The sequence below is a fragment of the Tuber melanosporum genome (genome assembly GCF_000151645.1).
Source record: "Tuber melanosporum whole genome shotgun sequence assembly, scaffold_47, strain Mel28".
NCBI lineage: Eukaryota > Fungi > Ascomycota > Pezizomycetes > Pezizales > Tuberaceae > Tuber > Tuber melanosporum.
In genome coordinates this window covers 40788-56928 of record NW_003299092.1, presented here as the reverse complement: position 1 = coordinate 56928, position 16141 = coordinate 40788, and the positions used below count along the sequence as shown (strand labels likewise).

The 16141-nt window shown below is 43.3% G+C and overlaps 2 annotated features.

The window, feature by feature from the left end:
• Positions 1–1963: 1963 nt before the first annotated feature.
• Positions 1964–1970: a sequence feature (Short protein (GSTUM_00008420001, CAZ84265.1) was converted to a misc_feature.).
• Positions 1971–2399: 429 nt separating this feature from the next.
• Positions 2400–2437: a sequence feature (Short protein (GSTUM_00008420001, CAZ84265.1) was converted to a misc_feature.).
• Between the last annotated feature and the right edge of the window lie 13704 nt (positions 2438–16141).

The window sequence follows — 16141 nt, the reverse complement described above, 5'->3', positions numbered from 1 at the left end:
TCAGGCACTTTCCCCCCCGAAGGACATGATACCACCGCAGCTGGTACCACCACACCAAGATCCACCCCACCCACCCTAGGAGCCAGCACCTCAAACGGACCTGACGAATCAGGAACCAGTCCATCCACACTACTATCCACAACCGAAGTTGCAAGAGGGGTCGGGATAACCGGCAGTGCAATATTCCCCCAAGGGAGCAACTCTGCTAAGACCTGTGAATCCTGAGAGTCTAGCCCAGCTCCCTCAACGGAGACCACCTTAGTAACTGAAGCGATCGAGGAGACAGGAGAAGAGGGAATAATCGTAGGAGCTTCAGCCACCAGAATTGCAACCAAACTGCAAACTGTATCACGTTCGGAGGGCAGGGCAGTCAACAAGGTAGATATCTCTTTCTCAGTACGATGAAATTGCCGAGAAAGAAAGGAGATGTGATGCCAAAGGCAAGAGACTTCGGCCACTAAGACGAAGGTCTTCTCGACAGTACGAGACAAAACCACCGACGAATGTAGAGCGGACATAGTGGAGGTGGCGGAGGCTCACTTAGCCATTGCGACCGTGAGGAGGCGACCATTGTCAACAACTGAAAGGATAAGTAGAAGGAAGCAAGAACTTCCAGCAAACATAGGAGGAGGTATAATAACGAAGCTCCCAAAAGGTGTTCGAAGTTAAAGAATTGAAGCCTATCGTGAGATAGAAATCAAGGGCTCTGATTGGACTGACACTAAACCTTCACATCTGACACAGGGTGAAAGAAAAAGGAAAAGTACTTAGAACAAAGCCTAAAGAACCTATCCTCCTTGACCGCCTCAGCCTCCTTATATAGTGTTCTTCCCGCCCTAAGTTATGTGACCCAAAGTGGTCACATGTGCGAAACCAAATCATAACAAACTAGTCATGTGACCAAAGTGGTCACATGCTCAAAATCCATGACCTCATAGTGAGGTCATGTGTGAAAACTTATAAAGCAATCATAACACAATAAACAAGTCATATAACTCGACTGAGTCATATGTGTAAAACCCATAACCTCATAATGAGGTCATGTGTGAAACATAAATCATATGCGTAAGGCTTACCTGCAAGGCACACTCGTAAGGCATACTCGCCAGGCACACATCTCAAGACTCATATTTGAGCCATGTACGAAAGCATCACAAATCCCACACATACCAAATCATAAGACTCGAATGAGTCATATGTGTGAAACAATAACATATCTGTGACTCACAACAATGTGTCACGTGAAAACCTTTTTCATGCCAAGCCACGTTCGTGACACAACTCTTGACATATCTTTTGACATCTTCGCGCAGTCCTGGCCTATAGAATAACCTCTTGATGAATTCTGTAGTTTTCACCATTCCTCTGTGTCCTGCAGTTCAGATATCGTGGTGTTGTTGTATGATGTCTGTTCTTATCTTTTCTTCTTCAGAGATCTATTGTTTTCCATCGTACCACATATTTCCATCCTCCCATTGACATAAACCCAGAGCAATTCCTTTCATCTCCTTTTCTCCTTCCTCCATTGCTTCTCTTATTGTCTAAACTATTTTGTCTCCTTCGTTTGCCATCTTGATTTCTTTTTCTTCCATTGATATGAATTGGATAACCTCCATTGCCTCGAAGTAGGTCTTTGATAATAGTGTTCGTGTTTTTTGTTTGATCTTTTTGTCTTCTTTTCTTTGTAGTTTGTCGCTTGCAATTCTTGTGAGAGCATCTGGCTTTCCGCTCTCTTTGCCTGGTCGGTATTTAATTTTGAAATTGTATTTGCTAAGGTGTTCCATCCACCTTATCTGGTGGTCGTTCAATTCCTTCGTGATCATGAACAGGACCAAATTCTTGTGGTAGGTTAGAACTCGAAGCAGATGGTCATTCTTCGGAATGTATCTCCTCCATTCCTTTAATGCTTGAACTATTGCCAATAGTTCTTTGTTTGCAACGTCGTAGTTGCATTCTGCAGGTGTCATTGTCTTGGATCTGTAACCGGTACGGGTACTTGGTTATTGGTTTTGTTTTATGTTTTGTTTTAAGTATCGCCTTGATACTTGGTTTGTTTTAAGTATCGTTTGATATTTGGTTTTGTTTTATGTTTTGTTTTAAGTATCACTTTGATACTTAAAGAGTTTTTCCAAGTGTATCGATTGATACCTTTGATTAGTTTCGTTCATACTAGACATGAACAGATTTGTGTATTTAAAGACCGCCCGTTTCTACGATAGAAAAGGCAGACTTCGACAGACAGTATTTCAATATACTTGGTTGAAAAGTTACTTCTTTGTTCCTCAGAACACCCTTGAAGCCTCCTTTAGTTCTCAGCTCTCACCTCCTCTCTGGAAGAGTAGGCCACCTGCCAACTATCGTATTCATTACCGATAACGTGATTAGCACCTAGCGAATACGTTATAGGATCGGTAAGATACTGGCCTCTATTTTCCATCTTCGAATTGTTGCGATAGTATGCCTGAATATAAATACTTTGAGGCATCTGTTTCAATCATTGTCCTTCGGTTTGGGTTGAAGTATACCAGTATTGGTGCTGATATCAGATGTGTCCAGATAGTATCGTATGCTTTTTGTTCTGTTTCTCCCTATTCCCATTTCTTGTCTTTCTTGGTTAGATTATAGAGTGGTTTTGTAAGCATGCTAAACCCCTCTATGAACCTTCGATAAAAGTTGCAGAATTCCACAAAGCACTGAACATCTGTTTTGTTATTTGGTTTGGCCCAATCCCATATTGCTGCTGTTTTAACTGGATCAACCTTGACCCCGCTCTAATTGATGATAAATCCAAGGTATTTGGTTTCTTCTTTATGGAATTTGCATTTCGTTGGTTTGATCTTCATTCCTGATCATTGTATTGCGGCAATGGTATTGCTGACATCCTTCTGGCATTGTTGCATGTTTTTAGAGTAGATGAGTAAATAGTCCAAGTATACGATGCAACATATATTGAGGTACTTATTAAGTACCTTGTTGATCCATCTTTGGAATGAAGCTGGTGCATTGGTTAGCCCGAAAGGCATAACCAAGTATTCGAATATTCTGTATCTTGAGGCGAATGTAGTATTCCATTTGTCTCCTGCTTTGATGTGAATATTGTGGTATGCACCTTTGATGTTGAGTTTGGTAAAGTATTTTGCTGATCATAGTCTATCCAGTATCTCTGCAATTAAGGGTAATAGATATCGGTCTTTCTTGGTAACCTTTTGAGGGCTCTGTAGTTTACACAGAGACTCATTTTTCCATCTTTCTTTTCGACGAATAGTATTGGAGATCCTCCTGATACAAAGTAGTCTCTGATCCATCCTCGCTTTAGGTTTTGCTCTATATACTTTCTAACTTCTTCGAGCTCCACTTCTCCTAGTAGGTATAAGCTTTTGTAGGGAATCTCTTTTATTTTTCCTGTTTTCTCATCTTTGTTCAGCTGAATTTCGTGGTCAATTCCTGGTCTTCGGAGTGGTAGCCCCATAGCTTTCTCTTCTTGGAATAGATTTGTGAATTGATGATATTCTTTTGGAATCAATTATCTCCATCCTTTTTTGGTTTGGTATTTCTTATCTTGGATTGCTAGTTCCATGCTAATGTTAATTTTCGCTAAGACCGCTATTTTGTCTTCGTATGTCCATTTGAGAATTCCTGTTGTATCTCCTCTTCCATAGTACCGTCCAAAGGCTTGTGCTGTGATCTCCTTGATCTTGATTCTTTTTATTATATCAGGCTGGTTTTGGTCTGTGCTTCTTAATCCCTTGTCTCTCCTTGTGGTTTCTTCCACTTGATCTACTTCATGTAGATCCTGTTTGTTGATTTTTTCAATGATCAACTGTGCGATTCGATTTCCTTTCTGGACTTCACAGTCCTCTTAAGCCAGGTTGGTTAAGACTACTTTGATTTCACCTGTATTATTGGCATCGATCACCCCCGCCATAGTCATGAGTCGATATTTAACTGCTAGACTACTGCTGAGTGGTATCTGTCTATAGGTGCCTTCTGGTAGTATGATAGCTATTCCTGTTCCTATTATTGCCTGCCCCTTGGCAGGTATCTTGGTTTCTTTGTTGGCATACAGGTCATGTCCTGCTGCTTCTTTGAAACACTTGGTAGGCACTTTTGCCCCTTGGTCCAGCTTTTGTATCCAGACTCTCTTATCTTATCGCATCTCAGCATACTTTGCATGTAAAGTTTCTTCTTCCACTTCTCGTATCAGTGTTGAGTAGACCACCGCTGAACTGTTGAGATATCGTGTCGCACACTGTTCGCTGGTGAAGGTCATCTTGTTCTATTTTCTAATCGATCGTCAGGTTATGTTTTCGTAACCATAGCATCCTTAGGACTATCTCACGGTTCTTGAAATCGGCTACCTGAAAAGTTACCGTTTCCCTATTGGTGTCAATGTCCATAGATACTGTCACTATATAGGTTATAGGACCTGTTGTACTTGACTTTCCATCTGCTAAGTAGGTAGAGGCTTGCTTTCTTCACTTTTTTGGTGTGGAGTCAGTATTTGTCACAAATTTCTTTGTAGATGAAATCTTGGGTTACGCGCAAGTCGAGCATTACATATATCATTGTTTCTTCATACTTTTCGTTTTGTATCCTCGTTTTGATCATCACATGATCTTTATCTTCTTCTTCCCTTTGTGTAGGTAGTGCTGTGTAGTAGTTTGCTAACTTAATGGGTTTTTCAGGTCTACATCTTGGCTCTTGTAACCGGTATGGGTACTTGGTTATTGGTTTTATTTTATGTTTTGTTTTAAGTATCGCTTTGATACTTGGTTTGTTTTAAGTATCGTTTGATACTTGGTTTTGTTTTATGGTTTGTTTTAAGTATCGTTTGATACTTGGTTTATTTTAAGTATCATTTGATACTTAGTTTTGTTTTATATTTTGTTTTTAAGTATCGCTTTGATACTTGATTTGTTTTAAGTATCATTTGATACTTGGTTTTGTTTTATGTTTTGTTTTAAGTATCGCCTTGATACTTAATTAGTTTCACCAAAGTGTATCGGTTGATACCTTTGATTAGTTTCATTCATGCTAGACATGAACAGATTTGTGTATTTAAAGACCGCCTGTTTCTATGATAGAAAAGGCAGACTTCGACAGACAGTATTTCAATATACTTGGTTGAATGGTTACTTCTTTGTTCCCCAGTACACCCTCGAAGCCTCCTGTAGTTCTCAGCTCTCAGCTCCTCTCTGGTAGAGCAGGCCACCTGCCAACTATCGTATCTATTACCAATAACGTGATTAGCACCCTGCGAACACGTTACAGTTCTCCGAAACTACCATTTACTGGGGACCCTCGTCGTTTTCTGCCGGTAAATCTTCTATGATCTTTTCGTGAATATTGCTCCTCTTTTGAGCTTGAAAGTAATTGTTTCCAGCAGCTCTGGTCCCTTGGTATCCACGGTCGGGTCGGCTTCTGCATTCTCATATCTGATGGCCTGCTTTTCCGCCCCTTACGCAGAGTTTCCCATTCATTCTTGTAGCATATTCTTCCTTAAACAGGTTCAGAGCCGGTCCTGCTTTTGATTTGTCTAACTCCATGGACTCGCTTGGTGGTAATGCTCGACTTTCACCTCGAGCTGCTTGTGGTTTGAAGGTTCCATCAACATTCCTGGATGATTGGACCACACTATTGTCACAAACGTGGCTTGGCATAAAAAAGGTTTTCACATGATACATGGTTATGAGTTACAGGTATGTTATTGTTTCACACATATGACTCATTTAAGTCATATAATTTGTTATGTGTGGGATTTATGATGCTTTCGCACAAGGCTCAAATATGACTCATGGGAAGTGTGCCTGGCGAATATGCCTTGCGAGAGTGCCTTACGTGTAACCGGTACGGGTACATGGTTATTGGTTTTGTTTTATGTTTTGTTTTAAGTATCGCTTTGATACTTGGTTAGTTTTAAGTATCGTTTGATACTTGGTTTTGTTTTATGTTTTGTTTTAAGTATCGCTTTGATACTTAAGGAGTTCTACCAAAGTGTATTGATTGATACCTTTGATTAGTTTGGTTCATGTTAAGACATGAACAGATTTGTGTATTTAATGACCGCCTGTTTCTATGATAGAAAGGGCAGACTTCGACAGACAGTATTTCAATATACTTGGTTGAACGGTTACTTCTTTGTTCCTCAGTACACCCTCGAGGCCTCCATTAGTTCTTAGCTCTCGCCTCCTCTCTGGAAGACCAGGCCACCTACCAACTATCGTATCCTTTATCGTTAACGTGATTAGCACCCTCCGAACACGTTACATTTTTTCAACCACAGCAAGTGGTTAAGAATCTGTCCCCGGATTTAGGCCTGATCAACCTATCGATATCCACCTCAGAACGCTAGCGGAGAGAAGCGGCAGAATCACAGCACATTCGGCTTCATCTCAAACCTAAGATAGAGTCTTTGACGACCAGGTGTGGGAAGCAAATCCCACAGCAAGACCTTACAAAAAAAGAAACAAGCCCGGCGCTCTGCTAAAGAGCTGCGCGATCCTGCAAACACGGAAGATACACAACCTCCAGGAGAATTCCCTGCTACCCCAGCAAAGAAGCCTTCCTTTGAACCTCCAAACGACCCCGAATCTAGTAGCGAATCAGATATGGCTAGCACAGGAGGAGGGCCTTCTGGAGGAGGGAAATCTCGGGAAGGCCTGAAGAAGAGGACGTACCCGCAGCATTTAAACCCCCTAAGTTTAAACTCCACCTCCCAGCAAAGTTCACAAGAGAAGGAAAAGACCTTAAACCTGAAGCCTTTGACCGATGGGCAACAGAACTCTCACACTTCCTACTCTTACAAGGAAAAGATGTGGAAGACCCTACAACCGGACTTATCATTGGATCATTGTGTGCAGGAAAGGCAACCAACGCGTACCACCAATGCTATAAGGACTTGGGTGTGAATTTAAGATTAAGAGGAACTACAGTTATCGATTACCTGAAAGGACGATTCCAATCCTCTATAACCAACGACCTCCTATACAACAAATTCAACCAGCTCCAGTAAGTTAACGGAATGCATGTTAAGTGAATCACCGATGTGGCTACGGACCTAATAATGTATAAGGACCGAATGGAGAGAGGAAGTATTTCCCAATACATCCTGAAGCGACGATTCTACGACACCATGCACCCTACCCTCCGGCGAGAAGTAGAACCACGCGAGGAAGACGGCGATGATATTGCAGTAATAATTGCAAGAGCCGAATGAAAGGACGCCATTCTCCATGAGACCAAGGCCTACAAAACACGGACATCCTCTAGTAGGAACAGCCAGCCACGACACAAAGCCTCCAGCAACTCTAAAGACAATACCCCCCGGGTTTTCAAGAACCAAACAAAATCCTCCAAGGAAGCGAGACGGCAAAAGGGAGAATGTTTTGAATGTGGAAAAACAGGACACATGGCAAAGAATTGTCCTACAAAGAAAGGAAAAGAAAAGGCAATTAAGCAAGAGGCATTGGCCAACAATGTTGAAAGCGATAACGCCCAATCCAGTGAATATCAAGAGATCCATATCGGATATATCGATGTGGAATGCAACAGTTTTTGACCTCTGGCTACATTCAAAGCACACACCGCTCGAGAAGGTACTATCCTGATCAATGGCAAAAAGGCTCGAGTCCCATTCGACACTGGCGCAATCGGAAGAGATATGATCAGTAATGCCTTTGTCTCTGTCCATGGACTGCTCACTCGAGACCTTAACCAACCCATACCAGTCAATATGGCAGTAAAAGGATCACGATCCACAAGCCATAAAACCTGTAGTACGACCATTCGACTTGGTTCTGCAGTCCTACCCCCCCAGGAAATGCTGGTTGGAAACTTAGCCAAATACGATGCCCTGATAGGCATGCCATTCCTGAATCACCATAAAGCTATAATCAGGTGTGGGGAATCAACTATCGATTTCCCAGAGCAGGAGGTTAGAGTCTCATGCAAGCCAACAAGTGGAGAGTAGCGAGCCGCAGTCTGTGAAGCGACTGCCCTACGACTATTGGATGAGTACTCTCATGTTTTCCCTGATCAAATACCCGAAGAACTACCGCATATGAGAGAGGTGAATCACCACATCCGCCTCCGGGACCCATCTAGTCTAAAAAACCAACCCACCTACTCTATTCCTGACACATACAAAAGCCCACTTTGTGATTGGATCAACCAACAACAGAGAAGAGGAGTCATCTACCAAGCAGAAGCCCCAGGTGCCGCTCCTATGTTTGTTCAACCCAAAGCAGATGGCAAAAGAATCCGCCCCTTGGTTGACCTTAAGCTATGGAACGAAAACACAGTTATGGACAGCTCCGCTATCCCAAACCAAACCCAGATTCTAAATGCAGTTGGACGGGCAAGATTCCGAAGTAAGATTGATCTAAGTGATGCTTATTTCCAAACAAGGTTAGACCCAGAAAGCGAACGCTACAACGGTTTCAAAACACCCTTCGGAAGTTTCATTAGCCGAGTTATGTTACAAGGAGATATGAATGCGCCTGCCACCTTTATGCGAATTATGGAAATCCTCCTAAGCGAATACCTCCACCCTTTTGCTTGGGTCTACATTGATGATATTCTCATCTTCTCGAACACCGAAATAGAACATGCCTACCATATAGGATTGGTTTGTACCAAACTAAGGGATGCTAAATTCTACGCTAGATGAAACAAATCAATTCTGTTTGCCGATAAACTCTGTAACCGGTATGGGTACTTGGTTATTGGTTTTGTTTCATGTTTTGTTTTAAGTATCGCTTTGATACTTGGTTTGTTTGAAGTATCGTTTATTACTTGGCTTTGTTTTATGTTTTGTTTTAAGTATCGCTTTGATACTTGGTTTGTTTTAAGTATCACTTTGATACTTGGTTTGTTTTAAGTATCGCTTTGATACTAGGTTTGTTTTAAGTATCGTTTGATACATGGTTTTGTTTTATGTTTTGTTTTAAGTATCACTTTGATACTTGGTTTTGTTTTATGTTTGTTTCAAGTGTCGCCTTGACAGTTAAAGAGTTTTACCAAAGTGTATCGATTGATACCTTTGATTAGTTTCGTTCATGTTAAGACATGAACAGATTTGTGTATTTAAAGTCCGCCTGTTTCTATGATAGAAAAGGCAGACTTCGACAGACAGTATTTCAATATACTTGGTTGACCGGTTACTTCTTTGTTCCTCAGTACACCCTCAAAGCCTCCTTTAGTTCTCAGCTCTCGCCTCCTCTCTGGAAGAGCAGGCCACCTGCCAACTATCGTATCTACTACCAAAAACATGATGAGCACCTTGCGAACACATTACATTTTTTTAACCTCAGCAAGTGGTTAAGAACCTGTCCCTGGATTTAGGCCTGATCAACCTATCGATATCCACCTCAGAACGCTAGCGGAGAGAAGCGGCAGAATCACCGCACATTCCGCTTCATCTCAAACCCAAGATAGAGTCTTTGACAACCAGGAGTGGGAAGCAAATCCCACAGCAAGACCTTACAAAGAAGAAACAACCCCGGCGCTCTGCTAAAGAGCCGGGCAATCCTGCAAACACGGAAGATACACAACCTCCAGGAGAATTCCCTGCTACCCCAGCAAAGAAGCCTTCCTTTGAACCTCCAAACGACCCTGAATCCAGTAGCGAATCGGATATGGCTAGCACAGGAGGAGGGCCTTCTGAAGGAGGGACATCTCAGGCAAGGCCTGAACATGAAGAGGTACCCGCAGCATTTGAACCCCCTAAGTTTACACTCCACCTGCCAGTAAAGTTCACAGGAGAAGGAAAAGACTTCAAACCTGAAGCCTTTGAACGATGGGCAACAGAACTCTCACACTTCCTACTCTTACAAGGAAAGGATGTGGAAGACCCTACAACCGGGCTTATCATTGGATCATTCTGTGAAGGAAAGACAACCGACGCATACCACCAATGCTATAAGGACTTCGGCGGGAATGTAAGATTAAGAGGATCTACAGTTCTCGATTACCTGAAAGGACGATTCCAATCCTCTATAACCAACGACCTCCTATACAACAAATTCAACCAGCTCCCACAAGTTAATGGAATGCACGTCAAGCGAATTACCGATGTGGCTACGGACCTAATAATGTATAAGGACCGGATGGAGAGAGGAAGTATCTCCAACTACATCCTGAAGCGACGATTCTACGACACCATGCACCCTACCCTCCGGCGAGAAGTAGAACCACTCGAGGACGATGGCGATGATATTGCAGTAATAATTGCAAGAGCTGAACGAAAGGACGCCATTCTCCATGAGACCAAGGCCTACAAAACACAGACATCTTCTAATAGGAACAGCCAGCCACGGCACAAAGCCTCCAGCAATTCTGAAGACAATACCCCACGGATTTTCAAGAAGAAAACAAAATCCTGCAAAGAATCGAGACGGCAAAAAGGAAAACGTTTTGAATGTGGAATAACAGGACACATGGCAAAGAACTGTCCTACAAAGAAAGGAAAAGGAAAGGCAATTAAGCAAGAGGCATCGGCCAACAATGTTGAAAGCAATAACTCCCAATCCAGTGAATATGAAGAGATCCATATCGGATATATTGATGTGGAATGCAACAGTGTTCGACCTCCGGCTACATTCAAAGCACACACCGCTCTAGAAGGTACTATCCTGATCAATGGCAAAAGGGCTCGAGTCCTATTCGACACTGGCGCAATCGGAAGAGATATGATCAGTAATGCCTTTGTCTCTGTCCATGGACTTCTCACTCGAGACCTTAACCAACCCATACCAGTCAATATGGCAGTAAAAGGATCACGATCCACAAGCCATAAAACCTGTAGTGCGACCATTCGACTTGGTTCTGCAGTCCTACCTCTCCAGGAAATGCTGGTTGGAAACTTAGCCAAATACGATGCCCTAATAGGCATGCCATTCCTGAATCGCCATAAAGCTATAATCAGGTGTGGGGAATCAACTATCGATTTCCCTGAGCAGAAGGTTAGAGTCTCATGCAAGCCAACAAGCGGAGAATACCGAGCCGTAGTCTGTGAAGCGACTGCCCTACGACTATTGGATGAATACTGTGATGTTTTCCCAGATCAAATACCCGAAGTACTACCGCATATGAGAGAGGTGAATCACCACATCCGCCTCCGAGACCCCTCTAATCTAAAAAACCAACCCACCTACTCTATTCCTGACGCATACAAAAGCCCACTTTGTGATTGGATCAACCAACAACAGAGAAGAGGAGTCATCTACCGAGCAGAAGCCCCAGGTGCCGCTCCTATGTTTGTTCAACCCAAAGCAGATGGCAAAAGAATCCACCCCTTGGTTGACCTTAAGCTATGGAACGATAACACGGTTATGGACAGCTCCGCTATCCCAAACCAAAGCCAGATCCTAAATGCAGTTGGACGGGCTAGATTCCGAAGTAAGATTGACTTAAGTGATGCCTACTTCCAAACAAGGTTAGACCCAGAAAGCGAACACTACAACAGTTTCAAAACACCCTTCGGGAGTTTCATTAGCCGAGTTATGTTACAAGGAGATATGAATGTGCCCGCCACCTTTATGCAAATTATGGAAAACCTCCTGAGCGAATACCTCCACCATTTTGTTTGGGTCTACATTGATGATATTCTCATCTTCTCGAACACCGCAACAGAACACGCCTACCATATAGGTTTGGTTTGTACCAAACTAAGGGATGCTAAATTCTACGCTAGCAGAAACAAATCAATTCTGTTTGCCGATAAACTCGATATCCTAGGACATGTCATAGATGATGAAGGAATACACGCAGCCCCTGGAAAAATAGCTTGTTTAACGGAATAGTCAACACCCCGGAATGAAAAGGAACTCATGCGATTCCTAGGACTAGTCAACTATATTTCCCAGTTCCTCCCACACCACGCCACTGTGACAGCGCCGCTGACTGACCTTCCCGGCAATGCAGAATTTGTCTGGACCCACACTCATGACCAAGCCTTTACCAACATCAAGGAGTTGATTAAAAACGCCAACGTTATCCCACCTATCGACTATAGTAAACCAGAACCGATATGGTTGATTACTGATGCATCGGATGTTAGAGTTGGAGCATGGGTTGGGCAAGGGGCCTCCCATGAAACGGCAAGGCCGGCGGCATTACACAGCAGGAAGTTCACTAACTCACAGATGAACTATGGAACAACAGACAAGGAAGCCATTGCTGCGATTGATGCTCTCGCCGCTTTCAACCACATCCTCATGGGCAATACCTTCACTATTGTCACCGACCACCAACCTCTCACTAATCTTAAAACAGAAAGGATACCTGGAAGAAGGAGAACAAGATGGATAGGCGAAATCAGCAAATACGATGCAAAAATTATCTACACCCCTGGAAGAACGAACTATTTAGCTGATGCTCTCTCCCGCCTATATGAGAATCAAGACATCGCAGACCCCCCTCTTGTTCATGACCACACAAGACAAAGCGAGGACAGCCCTGACGACACCTCCTATGAACATGAACCATCGATGGCTATCACCAGCTTTGCCGCTCTCTCCAATCCTTTCTCTTACACCATGTACAGTGCTGCCGGAATAGAACAAGGAAAGGACATTGATGAAGAATGGAAAGACAATTGCACGCTCCGCAGCACACCTCCTCACGAACTTGAACAAAGCAGACTCCACTGGTCCCACTGTTATCTCGACATCTGCCCTTTTCACCAGACGGAGATCAAGTTCGGCAACAAATACCAGCGACCATACTATATGCCTGCTGAAGATTCCAAAGATACCAGCTTCAACACTGTAGAAGGAGTAGAAGAGATGATCAATAAAGATGAATCAACCCAACCTTCACATACCCTTAACCCTGTTCCAACATGATACCAAGGTCTGGAAGAACTCGAACAAGCCGCAGCCTACGTGGATGCAATATCCTATTTACAACCCCCACAGTCAGCCCCGCCATCCTCACCTCCCATAATCGATTCACGACCACTATATGGTGGACCCTTACGAGTATACAACAATGAAACTATTGTCTCAGTCATACCCCCTAGTATTCCCGAGCATCGGCGCCAACTCTACGAAACCTTTGAGCAAGAGGAAGCCCCTATCGAACCAACAAGAGGATCCCTAATCGAGGATGAACGAGATGTTAGATCAACCACAGAAGAATTAACCTCCTCTTTCCGAAGCCAAATGATAGCAGGATACCGCCACGACCCAATTTACTTCAAAGCCATGGATAGCTCCAGGCATGAAGACCTCGCCCCCTACAACATATCAAATGGAATGGTCTATACTAGCACCTGTTATGGTGAACATTGCCTATACATAGCAAAGGGCCATATGTTCAATGGAATGACTATTAGAGAATATGTCATATCCGAGATTCACAACAAAGGACACCACAGTGCGGACTGCAACCTTCAATATGCGTCACAATATGTTTACTGGCCTGAGATGCGCAAGGATTTCCGCGATTTCGTCAAACAATGTGAACTCTGCCTGGCTGACCAAGAGCGCACACAACTACCTGAAGGAAAGGCACAAACCCTCCAACTACCATGTGAAATATTCGAATCATATGCCGTCGATTTTGCAGGACCATTCAACAAATCCGCTGGATATGACACCATCTTGGTAGCTGTGGACCGATTCTCTGGATACACCTGGTTAATACCAATGAAGGTTACCGACTCCTCCAAAGACACCTGGAATAACCTACAATGATACTTGTTTACCCCCCACGGGTACCCCTTATCTATTGTCAGTGATGCTGATCCCCGCTTTACTGCCAGGTTCTGGAAGCAAACCTTGACCTCCCTCGGAATGAACCACATTATGGCTGCCCCAGGACACCATGAGACTAATGGCCAAGCAGAACGAAAAATCCGCGAAGTTAAAACCGGAATTAGGAACATGATCAATGAACGACAAACCAACTGGGAACCAGCCATTGTTGAGCTCGCTGCATATATCAACGCCGGATTTTCAGATACCTTGGGGATGTCACCATACAAGGCAGTCTTTGGCCGTCAATACCACCTCCTACCTACAACACTATTTAAGAACTCCTCAGTCCCTACCGCTGAGGACCATCTAAACCGCCACCAAGCAATTCGGAACGATGCCTTCCAAGCTGTTAAGGCTGCCAGATTCTAAAGCACCACTATTGCCCAGAAACGATGATGCAAACATGTTCCCATCTCACCAGGAGACATGCTCATGGTACACAGTAACATGTTCATTACCAATGTCGGATACAGCAAGAAACCACAACCCGGATGGCGTGGACCCTTCAAAGTCATATCCTTTGACGATCATACAGAGCACTACACTGTTCAGATGGATGGACGCATGTACGCGAACCGCAATACTGCAGTCTTTCACGCCTCAGCTGTCAAGCGATTCCATCCAAATGACCACTCCAAGTTTCCTGGAAGGACCCACTCTCGGCCTGCACCTATCATGATTGATAAGAAGGATGAAGGGGAAGTTGAAGAAATCAGAGACCACCGCCTTTGGCATGGAAATGATCAGTTCCTAGTCAAATGGAAAGGATATCCGACGAGCGAAAACAGTTGGGAACCACAGGAAGGACTTGAGCACGCTATGGATATGGTGAACGGATGGTGGAAAGACAACATGCCAAACGAATCCCTCCCCCCAACAATCAATTATATCACCATGTGCTGGACACCTACAATGCCAGAAACTGAGCAATGGCATGCAGAACTCGCAACTAGAGATGGATTTTGGGCACCATACTTTGAGTCAGAGTTCGAAAGCAGCGATGAGGAGAATCAAGCTATGGAGCAGGCCCTCGACAACTTTATCTAGTCACCAATCACCATCCGAATACCATAACGATGTCAAACTATGTGGAGCTCAATGTGAGGCAGTGACGACAGGTTGTTGGACTGTTGTTGAACCGCGATGTTATCCAACTTGAAAACTATTTCGAAATCCTCTGGATAGATTACTGCCCTGATTGCGATCATGCTTGGGTTGATGTACTGCACGAATCTGGTATTCGTGACTACTGTGATTTAGATTTCTTTGAGTCAAAGTATTTCCTGAGAGTTTCCTCTTGTCCCTGGTGTAACACTTACGATGAAGAGTTTTTAGTGGAAATAGAAGCCTTTAGTTTCTCAGACTCCGCTTTTGAGGATTATCAGGTTTTGTTTGTTTAAACAGTTGTTTTGTTTTGGGGAATGTAACCGGTACGGGTACTTGGTTATTGGTTTTGTTTTATGTTTTGTTTTAAGTATCGCTTTGATACTTGGTTTGTTTTAAGTATCGTTTGATACGTGGTTTTGTTTTATGTTTTGTTTTAAGTATCGCTTTGATACTTGGTTTGTTTTAAGTATCGCTTTGATACTTGGTTTGTTTTAAGTATCACTTTGATACTTGGTTTGTTTTAAGTATCGGTTGATACTTGGTTTTGTTTTATGTTTTGTTTTAAGTATCGCTTTGATACTTGGTTTTGTTTTATGTTTTGTTCCAAGTGTTGCCTTGACACTTAAAGAGTTTTACCAAAGTGTATCGATTGATACCTTTGATTAGTTTCGTTCATGTTAAGACATGAACAGATTTGTGTATTTAAAGACCGCCTGTTTCTACGATAGAAAAGGCAGACTTCGACAGACAGTATTTCAATATACTTGGTTGAACGGTTACTTCTTTGTTCCTCAGTACACCCTCGAAGCCTCCTTTAGTTCTCAGCTCTCGCCTCCTCTCTAGAAGAGCAGGCCACCTGCCAACTATCGTATCTACTACCAATAACGTGATTAGCACCTTGCGAACAAGTTACAAACTCGATATCCTAGGACATGTTATAGAAGATGAAGGAATACACACAGCCCCTGGAAAAATAGCCTGTTTAACGGAATGGTCAACACCCCGGAATCAAAAGGAACTCATGCGATTCCTAGGACTAGTCAACTATATTTCTCAGTTCCTCCCACACCACGCCACTGTGACAGCGCCGCTCACAGACCTTCCCGGCAATGCAGAATTTGTCTGGACCCACACTCATGACCAAGCCTTTACCAACATCAAGGAATTGATTAAAAACACCAACGTTATTCAACCTATCAACTATAGTAAACCAGAACCGATATGGCTGAGTACTGATACATCAGATGTTGGAGTTGGAGCATGGGTTGGGCAAG